This window comes from Chiloscyllium punctatum, chromosome 46, assembly GCF_047496795.1.
Source record: "Chiloscyllium punctatum isolate Juve2018m chromosome 46, sChiPun1.3, whole genome shotgun sequence".
In the NCBI taxonomy this organism is placed as follows: domain Eukaryota; kingdom Metazoa; phylum Chordata; class Chondrichthyes; order Orectolobiformes; family Hemiscylliidae; genus Chiloscyllium; species Chiloscyllium punctatum.
Window position 1 is genome coordinate 46,003,701 of NC_092784.1, and position 20,534 is coordinate 46,024,234.

At 44.4% G+C, this 20,534-nt stretch overlaps 1 pseudogene; it reads right to left on the reverse strand.

Moving 5' to 3' along the window:
• Nucleotides 1–1,634: 1,634 nt before the first annotated feature.
• Nucleotides 1,635–20,534, reverse strand: part of LOC140468095 (adhesion G protein-coupled receptor E3-like) — a 73,761-nt pseudogene continuing 54,861 nt past the window's right edge.

The window sequence follows — 20,534 nt, forward strand, 5'->3', positions numbered from 1 at the left end:
TTAGGATATTGACAATGCTAACAAGCTCATGTCTGGATTGAAGAAGTTCCTGTCAGCTCACAGTTTGCTACTAAAATTCATTTGGAAGTCCTACTGCGGTCTTCGGGCATGCTGGGATGCAAAATTTGGTCAATTTCATATGGTTGGTAAATTTATGAAATTGACTGAGCTGTTTTAACATTTGAACCCAGATGTGCTCTCACTGCAGGACTGACCTCGATTCTCCAACTTGATACCAACTTCAGTGAGGTGCAAAATTATTATTATTCGTAATCCCGCCTAATAAAATAGTCCCATCTTTATACTGTCAATGCTCAGCAGGAGGTTAATATGGCTTTAATTATTAAAACGTCTGATCTTATTCTTCTTCAGTTAAATGTTGGGCTGGACACTAGATGAAAATAGAAATTGCTGGATAAGATTAGTAGGTCTGGTAGCATCTGTGGAGAGAAATCAGAGTTAATGTTTCAAGTTAAGTGACCCTTCCTCAGAACCTGAGTTCTGAGAAAGGTTCATTTGAACTGAAACATTAACTCTAATTTCTCTCTACAGATGATGCCAAACCTGCTGAGCTTTTCCAGCAATTTCTACTTTTGTCTCCGATTTACAGCTTCCACAGCTCTTTTGGTTTTTTTATCTGGACACCGGATCTTTACTTCAGCCATCTAGCTCCTCGGCTCTGAATCTCTCCTCCTCAAACCTCTCTGCCACTCTGAATTCCTCTACAATGGTTCTCAAAACACAGAACATAGGAACAGGCCCTTCAGCCTACAATGTTGCACCGAACATGACACCACGTTAAACTAATCTCTTCTGTCTGTCCATATCGTTCCATTTCTTGCCCATTCATGAGCTTATCTAAAAGTCCCTTAAATGCTCCAATTGCACCTACCTCCTCCACCACTCCTGGCAGCATGTTCCAGAGTCCAACCACTCTGTGTAAAAAAACTGGCCTCTCACATCTCTTTTGAACTTGCCCCCTCTCATCTTAAATACATGCTCCTTAGCATTAGACATTTCAACTCTGGGAAAAAAACATTCTGTTAACTGTATCTGTGCAACTCCCTCAGCCTCTGCTGCTCCAGAGAAAACCACCTGAGCTTTTCTAGCCTCTCCTTATAGCTCATACCCTCCAATCCGGGCAGCATCCTGCTAAACCTCTTCTGCACCCTCTCCAAAGCCTCCACATTCTTCCTGTAATATGTGACCAGAAAAGAACGTAATACTCCAAGTGTGGCCCAACCAAAGTCTTATAAAGCTGCAACATCACTTCCTGACTCTTGCACTCAATGCCCCGACTAATAAAGGTAAGCATGCCAGACGCCTTCTTTACTACTCTGTCTACTTGCATGGCCCCTTTCAGGGAGCTAGCTCTAACTCTTTGATCAAGAATATGCTCACAGTGTTAAAAGACTCCTCAAATGGCTAAAGTTTGGTTTGATAATACTCCTGTGAATCAGCCTGGGAAGCTTAACTATGTGACAGGCACTACACAAATGCATAGTTGCTGAGACATACAGGGCAACTTTCCATGAGTATGATTTCCAAGCGATCTGTTAGTCAGAGACGGCAGAAGGTAGCTTAAAGCCAAGAAAGGTTAATGACAAATGATTCTGGTGGATTTGCACTATTCTTTAACCCAGTTGGACCTGTACAGCAGCTTTCAGTGACTCTTGGGCATTTTCCTTTGTCTGTGAGTTCATCCAGGAGAGCTCTGACTTAGTTATGGGTTCATTCACCGTCTTGAGTAGCTAGGACAATAAAATATGAGAGATTTTCAGATTTTCACTCTCCTCACCTTGCAGCAACTAATCAATGCAGCACCATCGTTAATGCTTCCTCAAGTTGTATTCCTGTTTTAGTCTGGGGTCGACTGGTGAGGATAATCTCAGGCTAAGTATCAAAATGTTTCTTTAAAACTTCACCATCGAGCGTTATCCTCCTGATTCTGGGGCTGCATGGTGGCTCAGTGGTTAGTATTGTTGCCTCACAGCGCCAGGGACCCAGGTTCAATCCCACCCTCGGGTAACTGTATGTGTGAAGTTTGTATGTTCTCCCCATGTCTGCGCGGGTTACCTCCAGATGCTCTGCTTTCCAAAGATGTGCAGGTCAGGTGGATTGGCCGTGCTAAATTGTCCGTAGTTTCCAGGGATTTAGAGGTTAGGTGGATTAACCATAGGGATTGCAGGTTTACAGGGATAGGGTAGGGGGAGGGGTCTGGGTTGGATACTCTTCAGGGTTGTTACAAGTTTGACAGGCCAAATGACCTCTTTCTGCACTGCATGGATTCTAAGATTCAGTTGAAAATATCTGTACCGAAAGTTGCTCCAGTGCAACTCTCCAGCAGAATCTCTATCCCAAAATGATGATGTCACAGCGACAAAAAAGTATACTTCAAATGCCAGTCTGTCTGTCCATTAAACCCTATCTCAACAACTCTCCTGGGACCTGGTTTCGATTCTACTCTCAGGCAACTGTCTGTGTGGAGTTGGCATGTTTTCCTGTCTGCGTAAGTTTCTTCCAGGTGCCTCTGTTTCCTCCCACAGTCCAAAGATGTGCAAGTTTGGTGGATTGGCTTTGGGAAATTGTCCATACTGTCCAGGGATGTGTAGGTTGGATGGGTTATCCATGGGGAATATAGGATTACAGGGTAGGGGTGGGTCTGAGTGGGATGCTCTTTGCCGGGTCAGTGTGGACTTGATGGATTGAATGGCCTGCTTCCACACTGTAGGGATTCTATGATGGAGGTAAAGGATATGAAAGGGGAGTTAGATGATGAAAGAAATCTTGTTTTGAGTTTGTATCTGTTAATCTGAATTATCTATCTCTCTACTTCAAATAAGGGTAAAGTTGCCATAATCTTACTGACTGTAGGGTTGCTCTCTCATGAAAGAGAAAGATGACTGATGGTGTTTTGACATACAGGTCACCCTTTACTTGAAATACAATGTAAGAAAAGAACAGGTTGTTCCCATGGTTACTCACCATGATGTGGGATGTATTCATGGTAGAAGAGCTTGATTGTGGCATTTCTTGTTTCTGTGGGCTGTAAATTCTCTTCAACAACTTGTGATATTCTCTCCTTATCTGGTAATGTGAGACAATGCAGGATATATCTGGTATTAATTAGATGAAAAGAAACATGAAACTCAAAGACAAAATCAGCCGCTAATGAACATGAAGGCGAAAGTCAATGTTTAACTGTACATCAACCTGCAAGATGTGATATTGGATAGCACGACATGTTGAACTTTGACCTCTATTTGTGTATGTCAACAACAACCACAGACTGTTAACAGGAGTGTCCCAGGTTCTGTTCTCCAGCAATGCACACACGTTCAGACTGTGTTGAATGCTAGATCAATGGGTGGGGACTTATATTTACGAAAGACGGTGGGCACAGAGTCGTAGAGCTGTACAAAATGAAAACAAACCTTCGGTCCAACCCATCCATGCTGACCAGATATCTTAAATTAATTGAATCCCATTTGCCAGCATTTGGCCTATATCCCACGAAACCCTTCCTATTCAAATACCCTTCAATGCCTTTTAAATGTTATAATTGTACTCGCCTCCACCACTTCTTCTGGCAGCTCATTCCATACACGCACCACCCTCTGTGTGAAAAAGTTGTCTCTTAGGTCCTTTTTAGATAATTCCCCTCTCACCTTAAACCTATTCCCTCCAGGTTTGGACTCCCTGACCCTGGGGAAAAGGCCTTGGCTCTTCACCTTATTTATGCCCCTCAATCTATTACAGGGGACAAACCATTCTTTGCAGCTTGCGAAAAGGGGTGGCCCTATTGGGATGGCCAATGTATAATTCTTGGCAAGAAAGTGATATCCAAATGCAGTTGCAATGGAGGAGCAGAAACTTTCTGACAATGGGTCATGCAGATCCATAATTCTGTTCCCCAAAAGATTGTGGATGTTGCTGGGCATTTGGAAATTTGAAGACTGATCGTGATCAAAGTCTTTTTTGAAGAGGTGTAAGGCTTTTGAGGAATAAGGCGCAAAGGCACCTGAACAGAACTGGCGTGCAGACAGTTGTGATCGGGCTGAATGGCCTTCACCTCTTCTTAATATTGCTAAAACAAATAAGTGCAGCAAATGCACAGACATGGATTTTTTTTACCCTTGGGCCTGGTTTACTGCATCAGGATCAGCTTTATTCCTATTGTCCTGCAAAGATTTTTAAAACTTTTTTCATGAGTAGGTATCACTGGCAGGGCCAGCATTATTGTTCCTAGTTGCCCCTTGAGAAGGTGACAGCGAGCTTCCTTTTTTAACTGCTGCAGTCCATGTGCTGTAGGTGGACCCACAATGTTCTGAGGGAGAGATTTCCAGGATTATGATCCAGTATTACATTTCCACACCATGATGGTGACTGGCTTGGAGGGGAACTTGCAGTTAGCAGTGCTCACATGTATCAACTGCCCTTGTCTTTCTAGATGAAAGACACTGAGTTTGCAAGATGCTGTCTGAGGATCTTTGGTAAATTTATGCATCTTGTAGATAGTATGTACTGCTATTACTGATCATTAGTGATGGAGGGAGTCAATGCTTCTGGATGTGGTGCCAATCAAGTGGGCTGCTTTGTCCTGGATGGCGTCAAGTTTCTTAAGTGTTGTTGCAGCTGCACCCATCCAGGCAAATGGGGAGTTTCCAGCACACTCGTGACTCTGCCTTATAGATGGTTGATGGGATTTGTTGAGTTACTCGCTGCAGGATTCCTTGCCTCTGACCTGCTCTTGTAGCCTCTATACTTATGTGGCTAGTCCAGTTCATTTTCTTGTCAATGGCATCTCGCAGGATGTTGATAGTGGGGGATTTAGCGACAGTAATGCCACTGAAGGGAATAGTTGGATTCTGTTGTTGGAGATGGTCTTGGCCTGGCACTTGTAATAAAGTGGGTCAACTTCAACCTCTGTACTGAATAGAAGCATTCACTTATTATGATATAGGGCTTGTGTTTCAGAGGCTTGAGCTAATAATTCAGAACAATTAGTTCAAAACCCACCACAGCAATGGGGAAAATTTAATTCAGTGAAGAAATAAATAAGAAGATCCATTCAATGATAGTAACCATAGAAGTTATGCTTAGTCATACTCAGCTATTAACATGCACGCATTCACATGCACAGACACGCTCACACTCGCACTTACACCGACACAAATACACACAAGCATTAACATACACTCTCACACACTCACATGCACATACACACACACACCCACAAACACACTCACACTCTCTCACACACACACACCCCCACTCTCAGATAAATACAGAAACACACAGCCATACTCACATGCACACACACACACCTACGCTCATATACACATAGAAATGCAAACTGTCCACACTTACAAATACATACACACACCCACAAACACACTGTCACTCACACACAAATGCATACACACTCATATACACACAGACACAAACATATCAATATGCACCACATATAGACCATATATGTGTAACAATGCACACACACAAACATACGCACACTTGTAAATACAAACACGCACAACACATGTACACACACACATTCACATTAATCCACAACTGCAACCATATACAGACACATAAATATACATTTCCACCAAAAACATCTACGTGCATTGCCACATAAATCTAACCAGGAATAACTGGATATCTATCTCCAACTATCTATTCAGAGCAAATCATGGAAGAAAATTCAAAGTTGTCTACCTGTTTGTTTAGCAAGCAGTAAACACAGAAAATGAATACGCCCTGGAGAACACTCAATATGGTGAACAGGTAGGACATACCAATGGTCCCCTCCTTAAACTGAAACAAGCCGAAGACCCAGAAACAGCCGAGCAGAATAAACTGGGCCATTGCTTTGAAGGTGAGTACCCTGTGAATAGATAGGAGTAGATTTTGGGTTAGAGCTTCTCTTTAATCCTTCTAGATGTTAAAAGAATTTTTTCCATTCCATCCTGAAAATGCTGATTTGCAGAGGAGCATGATTTTAGTAATAACAATCACTCTCCAAGGTCATGCTGAAATAATCTTATTCCCCCAATTTGGACAGACAATTTGACTATGACAGGCAATCCCAACAAGATGATCCCACTCATAGAAAAATAAAACAGGGAACTGTTGATTGCTGGAGATCTGAAATGAAAACAGAAACTGCTGGAGAAATCTGAAGACGGTGTGCAGAAATCAAAATATATAATGAACTGTGTTTGTGCTTTTCAGCTTCTGTGGTGAGATGTGACCTCGCGTATCTAAAGAATTTAGTCAGGATTAGAAACATCACCAGTACACTTCTGAAGAAAACTCATATCAGACATGACACATTAATCCTCCTCCTCTCTCTCAACAGGTTTTACCAGATCTGCAGAGTTTCTCCAACATTCTCTGTTTGTGCTTCTTTTGGTCCTACTAGCACTTGATATCTAAATATCATCATGGATTACTGATGGTGAGGTGAAACCCTCCACTTGCCCCTTTTCCACCTGATTAAATTCTTTCCCCAGTTTCAAGAGGAATGGGGATGAATTTCTACTCCATCTCCCTGAAACTTCATCGAGTCCCTACAGCATTAAAGCAGGCCATTCAGCTAATTAGGTCCACACTGACCTCCTACGGGAAAAGATCTGCCAAAAGATCCAAAGAAGTGCAGGTCTGATGAATCAGCCATTCTAAATTGCCCACAGTGTTAAGTGCATTAGTCAGACGGAAATGGGTCTGGGTAGGTGACTCTTCGGAGGTCAAAACAATGACTGCAGATGCTGGAAAGCAAATACTGGATTAGTGGTGCTGGAAGAGCACAGCAGTTCAGGCAGCATCCAACGAGCAGTGAAATTGACGTTTCGGGCAAAAGCCCTTCATCAGAAGATGACTCTTCGGAGGGTCTGTGTAAACTTGTTAGTCTGAAGGGCCTGTTTCCACACTGTAGGGAATCTAATCTAATCAAAATCTTGCTCACCCACAGCATGACAACTTAAAAACACAGAAGCTGGCCTATGAAACACAGAAATCAAGCCTGCCAACACATACAGAAACTACCCAGAATGCCCCAGTCTTGGCCAAACTGGCGAACATAGAAACCAGACATGGCCAAGCTACTCCAAGACTAGAGAATACACTTCCTAAACAGCTTTCACAATCACTTCCCAGCCCAGATTAGCACTGCAGTCCCAACAACCTTATGGCAGGCTCATTTCCCACTGAAACTGATACCGCATAAACAAAGTGGCAGACCAAGAGACCTCAGAAGACTTTGCTCCCAGGAGGAACACAATGAACACACCTGAACGCCAGGAGAAGAGACATTTACACATATTCACGCAAATGGGAAGTACAATGAAGAATCCTCTGGAAGACATTCTCACCCACTCACAGAGATGGCTGGAATCTCCTGTGTCAATTACAAATGAATTGCTGCGACTGGATGCTTGGTTAACTTCCATTGAGTTTATTCTTGTTTTAATCACTTTACAATTTTCACTATTGTATTGTAACTGCTTTACAATTATCACCTTTGTATTGTATCCCTCTAAAGCATGCCTGCACCGTCTGTTCTGGGAAGAGCATTCTGGCCATCTGTGCAGAGAATCAGCCTGGTCAATTTCTCTACCAGGATATTGCTTTGTTAAATTAAACTGCTTGTCAATTTCACCGCGATGAGAAAGTGAGGACTGCAGATGCTGGAGATCAGAGCTGAAAATGTGTTGCTGGAAAAGCGCAGCAGGACTCACTGAAATCCTTGTAGAGGGAGGAAGAGAGCTTCTTTAAGGAAGGCATCCTTGCAAGAGGATTCGCAGTAGGTTAAAATCTTCGAGGAGAAAGTGAGGACTGCAGATGCTGGAGATCAGAGCTGAAAACGTGTTGCTGGAAAAGCGCAGCAGGTCAGGCAGCATCCAAGGAACAGGAGAATCGACGTTTCGGGCATAAGCCCTTCTTCAAGAATGAGGAAAGTGTGTCCAGCAGGCTAAGATAAAAGGTAGGGAGGAGGGACTTGGGTGAGGGGTGTTGGAAATGCGATAGCTGAAAGGAGGTAGTCCGTGCGGGATCAGTCGGTTCCGGAGGCAGGTGCTGAGGAAGGAGATGTAGATGTGGTAGCGAGTCTGTTTGAGAACATGGCTGAAGAGCTTCTGTACTCCACACAGACAGTCACCCAAGGCTGGAATCGAACAGGGATCATTGGTGCTCACTAAACACTGAGCCACCATGCTGCCCTTTACCCCTTGGGTAAATCCGGCCTCATGAATCCAAATCATTTGTCCAGGTGATCAGTTACATATGATAACCACTGTGCTACAAGAATGAACACGGGACGTATACATACAATGGTAAGGTGCTAGGAAGTGTTGCTGAACAAAGAGACCTTGGAGTGCAGGTTCATAGCTCCTTAAAAGTAGAGTCGCAGATAGATAAGATAGTGAAGAAGGCATTTGCTATGCTTTCTTTTATCAGTCGGAGTACAGGAGCTGGGAGGTCATGTTGCGGCTGTACAGCACATTGGTTATACCACTGTTGGAATATTGCGTGCATTTCTAGTCTCCTTCCTATTGGAAAGATGTTATGAAACTTGAAAGGGTTCAGAAAAGATTTTCAAGGGTGTTGCCAGGGTTGAGGATTTGAGCTATAGGGAGAGGCTGAACAGGCTGGGGATGTTTTCCCTGGAGCGTCGGAGACTGAAGGGTGATGTTATGGAGGTTTACAAAATTATGAGGGGCATGGATAGGGTAAATAGGCAAAGTCTTTTCCCTGGGGTCAGGGAGTCCAGAACTGAAGGGCATAGGTTTAGAGTGAGAGGGGAAAGATATAAAAGAGACCTAAGGGGCAACTTTTTCACACAGAGGGTGGTACGTGTATGGAATGAGCTGCCAGAGGAAGTGGTGGAAGCTGGTACAATTGCAACATTTAAAAGGCATTTGGATGGGTATGTGAATAGGAAGGGTTTGGAGGGATATGGGCCAGGTGCTAGCAGGTGGGATATATGGTCGGCATGGACGGGTTGGACCGAAGGGTCTGTTTCCATGCTGTACATCTCTATGACTCAATGACATACAGAGAGATGATAGTGGAGAGAAGTGGAAATAGTATAATGAGACTGAACTAATGAAGCAGAACTCCAAGCAAATCCTCTGAGGGCGTGGGTACAAATCCCATCACAGTAGCTATTGGAATGCATCTAAAATATGAAGGTACTCCCAGTAATATCACCATGACAATGATCACTGATGGTTGTGAAAACTCATCTGGTTTGCTTCAGCCACTTTAGGGAAGGAAATCTGCCATCCTTACCTGGTCTGGATAACACGTGACTCTAGCCTCACAGCAAAGTGGTTGACTCTTAACTGCCCGTCTTCAATGGCAGACCAAGCCATTCAATTTCAAAGGCAATTAGGCAATTAAATACTGGCCTTGCCAGCAACCGTACAGAAGAATGTAATGTTCTTAAGCAATGCTGAAGCCTACAAGTTGCATGTAGGGGAGTGTCATAGTTCAATCCACTGAACTGTGGGAATTTATTTTCTGGATGGTTCCATACTTCAAGGAAGCCAAACGACATATCAAAGATTTTTGTGGGATTCATTTATCTTAAGATGATATTTCTGTTTCGTTATATTTCATGTGACTCCATCCATCTTTCCTCGTGCACAAAGCCATGGGTGAGTTCAAATCCATGACTTTGCAAACTGGCTGTATTATCTGTGAGATGCCAACTGAAGTGCTTGATTGTTCTGTGCTCAATTATGTGGGTCAGATCACGAATTGATGCTCAGTGGGCTAGATTGGTCAAGCCTGGGTGTGGACTTGAAGAAAAATAAGCAAAGGTGCAAAAAGATTTGGAGGTCTGAGCTGGAAGCAAGGGTACAGGAGGAGATAATTGCAACAGAAGATCTTTCATACGTCCAGAAGAATATCACTTCTGCTTAGATCTGAGATAACATATAAAAAAATTCTCGCTGAGAATTGAAGGTTAATCCTTGGGAATGTGTGGTGGGCAGCTCAGGAGGAAGAGACAATTGATTCAAATGGGAAAGGACATGAGGGGATGAAACTGGAGGTAGAGGGTCACCCAGTGCAGCTCCCAGGAGTAAACGTGACCAGATTTAACAAGGCTCAGTGCCAAATTATTGTTAAGGCTTTTAAATACTAGTTTTGGGAAGATAGTTGGCACAACTATCATTCTGAAAGGATGAGAAACCAACGAACACAGATCCTCATTCACCCAATCCTCTCCTGTACTCTCAGTTCACTGGACAGGGAGTCATTCTGTTAGCAGCATTCCCGCGGCTCCCCGAGGAAGCAACATCGAACCAGGGATGCCTGTGAAATTCCTGGGGTGGAGGAACAGAATATATCACAGCGCAAACACTTTCTAAACATAACTTGGGCAAGAAGCATTAATATAAATTGTCAAAGAATTAGAGTGGGTACAGAGGAGACTGGCAAGGATGTTGCCAAGATGGAGAATTTTAGTTAAGAGGAACTTCTGGATTGGCTGTTTGATTTGGAACAGAGGAAGCTGAGGGGAGATCTAACTGAGTGTAATAAAATTACGACTGTCCAGTATAACAGAAAGGAGGCTGCCTATCCCCTGGAATGAGAGGTTCATAACCCAGGGCAGACTAGATTTAGAATAAGAGGCAGACAGTTCAGTGGGGTTCTGAGGAGAGATACCTCATCCAAAACAGAAGGTAGGAACATGGACCTTGCTACATTTCAAACAAAATACTTGAAATGGTACTTGAACTGTCATAATCTGCAAGATCGTAGACCAAGCACAGGTAGTGGTGTTTGATCACTTTTGTTGAGGTCAGTTAACATCTTTATTTAAGATTAAGAGAACAAAATGGAGGCTGTTATTTACTTGAGCACGCCCTGGTTGCTGCATGAGAGAGGTAAGACTGAGCAAGTCAATAAACACTCTCCACAAAGGAAATGTCTACCAGTCTTAGTTTCAATGTTACCTACTGGCTTAGATTCTGTTCACAAATGGGATTCTGCTGGAGGGCTATATGTTGGCCTAGACTGGCAACATAAGCCGAATGGACACCTTCCATCAATATGTCCTTTTTTACTAATCAGCAAACCTTGCAAAAGGTAACCTAAAAAACGAATTTCCATGATTTTTGCTTTGAACAAACCTGCCAATACCTGACCAAATGATAGGTACAATAAGATGAGGGATGCGCTCTTTAAGGATTTGACAATCAGCTTTATCTCCGCAACTTCCATCAGCTGAGCCCTTACCAAAAGGATGAAGCACAGAGGTCCCAGGAAACTCCATATAAAGCCTCTCTCCAGATTTAACCAACAGCTGGAATTAAAGGAAAGGTTCAATCCAGTATTACAATGACCCTCTGAAAGCCATCTCACCCAGGCCCACCGCTTTACACTATCCTCTTGCATTTCCCAAGGTTAATCCTCCTAACCTGCACACTATGGGCAATTTTGTGTGACCAATCCACCTAGCCTGCACATCACTGGACACTATAGGTAATTTAGCATGACCAATCTACTTAACCTGCACATCTTTGGACTGTGGGAGGAAACCCAGACACAGGGAGAATGCATAAACTCCATACAGACAGTCACCCGAGGCTGTAATTGAATGGTGGTCCCTGGCGCTGTGAGGCAGCAATGCTAATCATTGAGCCACCGTGCCACCCAGAACCTATTAAATATTTGTTAAAATCATCTTGGATCTGTCGATCTTTCCCACTGGAAATTCCTACAACCAAGCTTACAAAGTATGTGTATATTTACAAGTGATTTAGACTTGAATGTTGAAGTGCCGATCAGTAAGTCTGTGAATGAGACAAAAACTGATCTGGTGAGAAGGATAAGCCTTAGATTACAGAAGGATGCAGATGGGCTGATGAGATGGATTGATCAATGGCAAATGGAATTCAATCTGAATCAATGTAGGTGATGGAGTTGGGCAGGATAAACAGGGCAAGGGAATACATGATAAATGTTATGACTCTGGGAAACACAGAGGGTCAGAGGGACCTTGGTAAGCATGTCCCCCAGTCCCTTACTGTATTGGGACATGTGGGAAAAGTGGTTCAGAAGGTGTTTGGGATCACAGAGTCACAGAGATATACGGCATGGAAACAGACCTTTCGGTCCAACCCATTCATGCCGACTAGATATCCCAACCCAATCTAGTCCCACCTGCCAGCACCCGGCCCATATCCCTCCAAACCCTTCCCTATTCATATAACCATCCAAATGCATCTTAAATGTTGCAATTGCACCAGTCTCCACCACTTCCTCTGGCAGCTCATTCCATATACTTACCACCTTCTGCAAGACAAACTTGCCCCTTAGGTCTCTTTTATATCTGTCCCCTCTCACCCTGAACCACTGGACCCATTCTTTTCCTTTTCTTCATTTTTTCTCTCTTTGTGTTCTCTTTTTCTCTCCTGGCCTCTGACAACTCTTGCCCTCAGCGCTGACATGATGAGTCATCCTCTCAGTCTGGCATAGCAGCATCTCCGCCTGGTGTGGCAGCATCCCGGCGGTAGGTGGCAGTCTCTCGGCCTGGCGTGGTCTCAGTCTGATCTCCGGTGTTGAGGTGATTCCAGATGATCCCCCAGCCTTGTGAACTCTGAGGTGAAGCCTGGTGCAATTTGGAGCCAGGGCCCTGCACAGACTGGAGGCTAGGCTCGGTGTGGTCTGGAGGCAGGGCCTGGTGCAGACTGGAGGCTAGGCTCAGTGTGGTCTGGAGGCAGAGCCTGGTGCAGACTATAGGCTAAGTCAGGTGTGGTCTGGAGCCAGGGCCAAGTGCAGACTGAAGGCTAGGCTTAGTGCAGTCTGGAGCCAGGGCTCGGTGCGGACTAAAGGGTAGGCCTGATGTGGTCTAACGCCAGGACCCGGTGTGGACTGGAGGCTCAACCCGGTGCAGACTGGAGGCTATGACTGTGTGTTCTGCAGCCAGGGCCTGGTGCAGACCCAAGGCTAGGCATGATGCAGACTGGAGGCTATGCTCGGTGCAGACTGGAGGCTAGACCCGGTACAGACTGGATTGAAGACCATTGTTCTGAACTTTGATTCTGCAATACTGCATTTTTTATTTCTCTATTTGCTCAGATCTTGTGACTGAAGAAGCTGCACCTTGGTACCTCTGTACTGAAGATGGCGCTGTAAGTGGCAACATATAAACTTTTTAATGTGCTAATTTGAGAACATGTGACAATAAAGCTAATTCAAAATCTAATATATCTGAAAAAGGGAAGAACTCTGAGCAACCTGTAAGGTTTCTTCTCATCAATTATGTCGGATGTTGATTCCAACACCTTGTGTGGTGGCTGACCATCTTGAGAGTTTGAGACAATCATAATGTCATAGTATCATAGAGTCATAGAGCATGGAAACCGGCCCTTCGGCCCAACTGGTCCATGCTGACCATGCTGTCCTCTCAGCTAGTTCCAATTGCCCTCATTTGGTCCAAATCCCTCTAAACCATTCCCATCCAAGGACCTACTCAAATGTTTTTTAAACATTGCTACCTTAATCACTTTCTCTGGCAGCCCCTTCCTTACATGCACCACTCTCCATTCCTTTGGCTGTGAGTGAGACACACAAGAAGGCGAGAACACCCTTTAAGATTGGTTTTGGGAAAAATGTATTTGGTCGGCATCAGTCTGGACAGTTCCCTTTTGAGGTGAGGTGTGGTTTCAATTCACAGGAGAAGCTGGGTGATCTTCAGGCAGCCATCTTTTCCAGCCTTCTCTGTTCAGGTTTAATACTGCCAAACTTAGCTTGAAGTTGAGAATGGAATGTGTCAGCACCAGATACAAGTGTGTGAAGAATCTCATGGCAGACGTGCAGTATACTCTAAATGTTACCCTGTAGAATTTCCAGCAGCTTACGCATGAGGGCCACGGATCTCAGCTGATTGGTCCATTTCCTTTATGAGGGATACCTCAACGTATCAGCATGTGTAATCCGGCTCCAATCCAGTTCATCCATCAATCCTTCATGCTCTGCTGTGATCGTTAGATGTGTGAGACAAGGGAAAGTTTATTGGCAGCAATTGGATCCCTGAGGCAGATATCCATGGACTTGGGATACACTCCAGAGAGTCAAACGTGAGGAAGTCTCGACATGGTGAATGTGCAGCTGGGCAGCCCCAGATGAGACGTTAACCTCAGGTCCTCTCCGCAGAAGATTGCACTGTGGAAGATCTACCACACAGAAATAGGCCCTTCAGCGCATCATATCCAACTGGTCCAAAACACCCACCTCGCTATTCCAATCCCATGTTCAAACACTTGGCCCTTGTACTTCTGAAGTCCTGAACATTTACTCTCAGCTAGCGCCTCGAAATTGATGTTCCGGTTGTGAGATTTTGCTACGTAAAATTTTGCTACTGCAATCCCTGCATTGCAGTAGTGACACCACCTCACAGCGGTAATTAACAGACTGTAAATTGGGGTGTCCATGTTGCATATTGTATGCACCTCAGATCAATAGCGGGTGACACTAGTGTCTAAGTGTGTGAGAGGTTTTATTTTTCAGGCTATTAAAATATCTGTGTTCACTGTATTCATGCTTAAGGTGTAGCTTCTGTGGTGTCTGTTACTTTGCTGAGTCCCTATCCAGGCTTAACCAATCAAACACAGCGAGCTCAGATCATAGAGCTGCAGAGACCTACAGAAATAGGCCATTCGGCCCATTGCATCTGCAATGGTTAAAGACAACTACCTCATTATTCTAATCCCATCCTCCAGCACTTGGCCCATAGCCTTGTATGCCTTGGTATTAAAATGTGCATCTAAATACCTCTTAAAAGTGATGGTGGTATCTGCCTCTCCTACCATTACAGGCAGTGAGGTCCAGATTCCCACCGCCCTCTGGGTGAAAAAGCTTTCCTCACATCGACCACTAAACCTCCTGCACCTGAATTTAAATCAATGATCTCTCCATCGAGTTTCTTCCAGCCTAACCTGTTTAAGCTCCTTATAACGTTATATATATCTCAATCACGTCCCCTCACAATCTCCTCTGCTCTATGGAAAATAACTCCAGTCTGTCCAATCTCTCTTCATCACAGAACAGTCCAGTCAAAGCAACATCCTGGTAAATCTCCTTCTGCACCCTCTCCAATGCGATCGCATCCCTCCTGTAATGTGGATCCCAGAACTGCACATGAGCTATGGCCTAACCAATGGTTTATATGGCTCCAACATAACCCCCATTCCTTTAAACTCAATTAGCAAACTCAGAGTCATACAGCATGGAAGCAGACCTTTCGGACCAACTCATCCATGCCGACCATAATCCCAAACTAAATTGGTCTCACTTGCCCACATTTGGCCCATATCCCTCTAAACTTTTCCTATCATGTACCTGTCCAAACGTAGCCCTTGACAAGCACTTGGACAGGCCTCGCCCAAACTCAGTGTAATCTAATCTCTCCTTCCTCACTTCTGTTTCCGCATTAAAGTTTCCAAAATAATTTTAAGTGAATTGTATTTTTGCTTGTGCTCCAGAAAATACAGAAGAAAAAAAATCACAAGAGAAACTACCAACACAGAGCAGAGGTAACATTCACACCATTCTCCTTCTGCTACTTTCACACAATGAAAGATGGAACAGTGAAACACTGCAGCGCTCGGATGCTATATAAATGTAGGTGACTGACTTGCCCACTGACCAAATTGAAGCATGCATGGTGCTCCAGTCAGTGACTAAAATGCTCAACGTGCACTGACCACAACTGATTCTCAGATTCCAGATTCATTCGCTCCCTTGTCATCAAGGACTCCTCCCACCCCGCTTAAAAGCTCTCCCAAACTCTTCCGTAGGGCGGAAGATACAAAAGCTTAAATACCAACAGGTTCAAGAACAGCTTTATCCCCGCTGTTATTCAACTTCTGAATGGACTTCTCAAATATAATGTTGATCTCGCTCTCTGCATCCCATCTCTGCAGCCATAACATTGTATTCCTCGCTCTGTTCTCTGACTCTAATGCACTTTGTATAGTATGATCTGCCTGTACTGCACGCAGAACAAAACTTTTCACTGTATCTGGGTACATGTGATATTAATAACTCAAATCAAAATCAGTCTATGCATCAAAACTAATCCTTGATCTGTGCAATGATTAAACCCTCCCTCCAGTGCCTTAACTTCAATGCACATTGTCAGAAGACACACCACACCAGGTTCTAGTCCAATGCGTTTATTTGAAATCACAAGCTTTCAAAGCGCTGTTCCTTCGTCAGGTGAAGTGACCTTCATCTGACGAAGGAACAGTGCTCCGAAAGCTTGTGATATCAACTAATCCATTGAACTAAAATCTGGTGTGGTGCATCTTCCGGTTGTGTCCACCCAGTCCAACACTGGCACCTCCACATCAATGCATATTCACTCAGCTCAGGCACAGAAGATGTCGGGGTAGTCTCTGTACTCACATTCAGTCGGTCCCGTAGCCTTTGGCATTGACCGCGGCAGTCACAATCACGATGACCGCCGGGCACCCGTAGCCGATGGGGTACATCAGTCTCCGGGGAACGACACGGGTACGGGAGAAGTTCACCACTTTGAGATTGAGCACCATGAGGCAGAGCTGGACAGCCTCTAGACACATCCAAAAGAAGGCAGCCAAGAACAAATAGTGTAATCTGCTGGCAACGGTGGCATATAAAACCTAGAGAGAAGCAACGTTAACTCAGTTCGATTGATCAGCTGTAATGAGCTCGTCCCTTTGACTCTTGTCATCCTGTGATGCCCACATTACCACCGACGCGTATGATGGGAATTACAGTCGACAAATACAGCTGATATGCCACTCTACACTGGGTGCCTGAAATAAAATGTGGTTACGGAACAGCTTTTCTCACCCAGCGGATGGTTAGGGTCTACAGTACAGCGGCTCAATTAAAGTGCTTAAGAGGGAATTGTCATGAAAGGGTCTGAAAGGATTAAACTTGCGAAGCGTCTTAAATGCCACCCACCACATTGTCAGATAATCAAAGGGTGGCTCAGTGGTTAGCACTGCTGCCTCACAGCGCCAGGGACCGGGTTCGATCCCAGCCTTGGGCGACTGTCTGTGTAGAGTTTGCACATTCTCCCAGTGTCTGCGTGGGTTTCCTTTGGGTGCTCGGGTTTCCTCCCACAGACACAAGATGTGCTGGTGAGGTGAACTGGCCGTGCTGAATTGACCATAGTGTCCAGGGATGTGTAGGTTAGGTGGATTAGCCATGGGAAATGCAGGGATTTGGAGACTGTGGGGGTTGAGTCTGGGTGGGATGCTCTGGGGAGAGTCAGTGTGGACTTGCTGTGCTGAATGGTCTGTCTCCACACTGGAGGGATGATATGAAGATGGACTTGCGCAACCAAAATCATGCATTTCATATGTCTCAGTGCTTTCCTTCAGAAAACAGTGTGTAATTAAAATGCACACCACCTTCACAGCATGAGAACATCCAAAACTGAGGAGTCAAACATGTGCTGGTCCATCACTCTAGTTCCACATGCATGCTGACTCAAACATCTTAATTGGACATTTCACATCTCTCACTACATTCCCAATGGAACTTTCTTTTTCTTTATTCATGGGATGAGGACATCACTGGCTAAGCAGCATTCATTGTCCATCCCTAATTGGGCAGTAACCACATTGCTGTGGGTCTGGAGTCACATGTAGGCCAGACCAGGTAAGGATGGCAGATTTCCCTTCCCAAAAGAGACCATAGTCTCATAGCGCCAGTGGGTTTTTACGACCATCAACAATGGATTCGGGGTCATCATTAGACTCTGCATTCCAGATTTTGTTTTAATTGAATTCAAATTCTACCATCTGCCTTGGCAGGATTACAAGGAAGTAATCTGGAAAATTCGTCTCAGGCTTTCTCAAGTGAGGGGAAGCCAGGACCAAGTGTCATGATAGAGACCCCTGATCCTTCCCCAGTCTGTCCAGATATATTTATAATCCTGGAATTCGCTCTCTAATACCACTGTGGATGTACCTCCACCACATGGATTGCAAGGGTTCAAGGTGGCGTTGCATCATCACCTCGTGAAGGGAAACTGAGCAACGGGCCATAAAGATTCTTGAGAGGACTTGACGTTGTAGATGTGGAAAGGTTGTTTCCTCTTGTGGGAGAGTCTAAGACCAGAGGGCATCATCTCAGAGTTGGGGGTAGGGGAGTCACCCACTGAAGAGTTAAGGAGGATTTCTTTACTCTCAGAGGAGAGGGAAGCTGTAAAATTCTTTGCTGCAGAGGACTTTGAAGTTGGATCTCTAAATATATTGAAAGCTGAGACAGACAGATTGATTATCTCAATTAATATTGGGGTAGTTGAGGTTGGGTTTTCCCTGTTTTGTCCCTCTAACCCTTGATTCCCTCAATCTGTCTGTCTCAGCCTTCAATATATTTACTGACCCAGCCTCGACAACTCTCTGCGGTAAAGAACTCCACTGAATCTCTACCCTCTGAGTGATGGAATTCCTCCTCATCTCTGTCTTACATGGGTGACTCCTTACATTAAGATTGTGCCCTTGAGTTTTGAGAATGAAGGTTAATGTCATGGAATTCAGCAGTAGTGAATTCAGCAATGGAAGTGAATCCGGATTTTAGGAATGACCATTGATAAGACAGCGTCATCAAGGTACGGGGGTCAAAGCAGCCTTACCGTGTGTCTGTCGAATGAGCTTGCTACCAGGAATAGCAGTTCTGCCAGAAACAAACTCAGACACAAATGTGCCTTGATGGTGGTATTGACGTTTTGAATGGCCTGGCAGCAGAAGAAGGTCACAATTGACACCAGGAGGCACAGCAAGGATAGAGACAATCCAAAATAGGTGATCCAGCTGAGAATGGAGAGGTGGAGCTCGTCCTGAGAAACAATGGATGCAATGGAAGACAAGTTAAATACAAGACATCAGGTTGCATCATCCCACATGGCTGAAGTCAAACTTGGTTGTGGGACATTTTCTGAATTTGTAACCCTGTGATATTGCATTCCAAAGAAGAAGAGCAGTATAGCACAGGAACAGACCCTTCGGCCCATCAACTCTGAGCTGACACATGATGCCTTTCTAAACTTTTGTCTCTACATGGTCCATATCCTTCGGTTCCTTGCCTACTCATATATCTGTGAAGATGCCCCTTAAACATTGCTATTGTACCTGCTTCCACCACCTCCTCTGGCAGCACATTTCAGTGACTTACCATCCACTGTGTAAAAACATCACCTCTCACATCTCCTTTAAACTTTCCCCTTTCGCCTTCACCCAATGTCCCCCTAATTGAACATTTCTATCCTGGGAAAAATACCCTCTCCAGTCTATCTGTGCCTCCCACAATTTTGCAGGTCACCCCTCATCCTTCAAATGAAAACAAACCAGGTTTGCCCAATTTCTGCTCCTGGCTAATAATGTCCCGACCAAGCAACATCCTGGTAAATCTTTTCTGTACCCTCTCCAAAGCTTCCACATCCTTCTGTTAGTGTGACAACCAGAACTGTCCACAATGTTCCAAATGCGGCCTAACTAATGTTTCGTACAGCTGCAACATGATTCGCCAATGTTTATACTCCGTGCCCAGACTAATGAAGGCAAGCATGCCATATGGCTTCCTGACAATCCTAGCTACTTGTGTTGCCAGACAGGGACCAGACTCCCTCTGCAAATTAATGCTCTTGAGGGTTTTGGTGTTTCCTGTATACATCCCTCCTGCATTAGATCTTCCAAAACGCATGTCCTTGACAGGATAGACCAAATGGAGTGCTTCAGATGGTTAAAGGATTTGACAGGATTTATATTGAAAGAATTCCTCCTTGGGTGGTATCTGCAACAAGGGGACTATGACATTAAAATTAAAGACAGGTGATTTGAAATGTAATCCCCTTCTTTACCAAAGGATACTGTAAATCAGCCTCCTTTCCCCAAAAACGTTTTGATGGAGTTTAGGCAACATGAACATTTGACACCACAGTTCCCCATGAACTGAGTGGCTTGTCCTGCCTTTCCATAGGACAGTTAATATTCAACCACATTGCTGTGGGTCTGGAGTCACATGTAAGACAGACTGGGTCAGGACAGTAGTTTCCAGATGAGTTTTTACAGCAAATTGTTATTATCTCTGAGACTAACTTCAGGTACATTCTAACCTACCTGCATTGAGGAGTTATTACACACCTCAAGAGCATGTGGAACATGAACTCAGGCCTCCTGAATCAGAGGTATGGATACTACCATTATGCTAACAAGTGCTCCCTCTAGTCTAGCTATATTGCTGAGTTATTTATTGAATACAAATTGCACCAACTATCCAACAGGAGATGGGCGGGATTTCTACAAGGAATTGATTTCACACGAAGGCACAACACTTCCAAGTTCCCCAATCACAGGAAGATGCAGAAATATGGCTTGAATGGGTCACCTTGGGAGCCTTGCTGCTTTTTCAATAAGCAGGTGAAACCTCCAATAATATCAGAAGTTCCTGGCCGTCACTTCTGTTAAGGTTACAGGACCCTGGAGCAACCTTGTAGTGATGTCTGAACTGCACATCATTGTGCA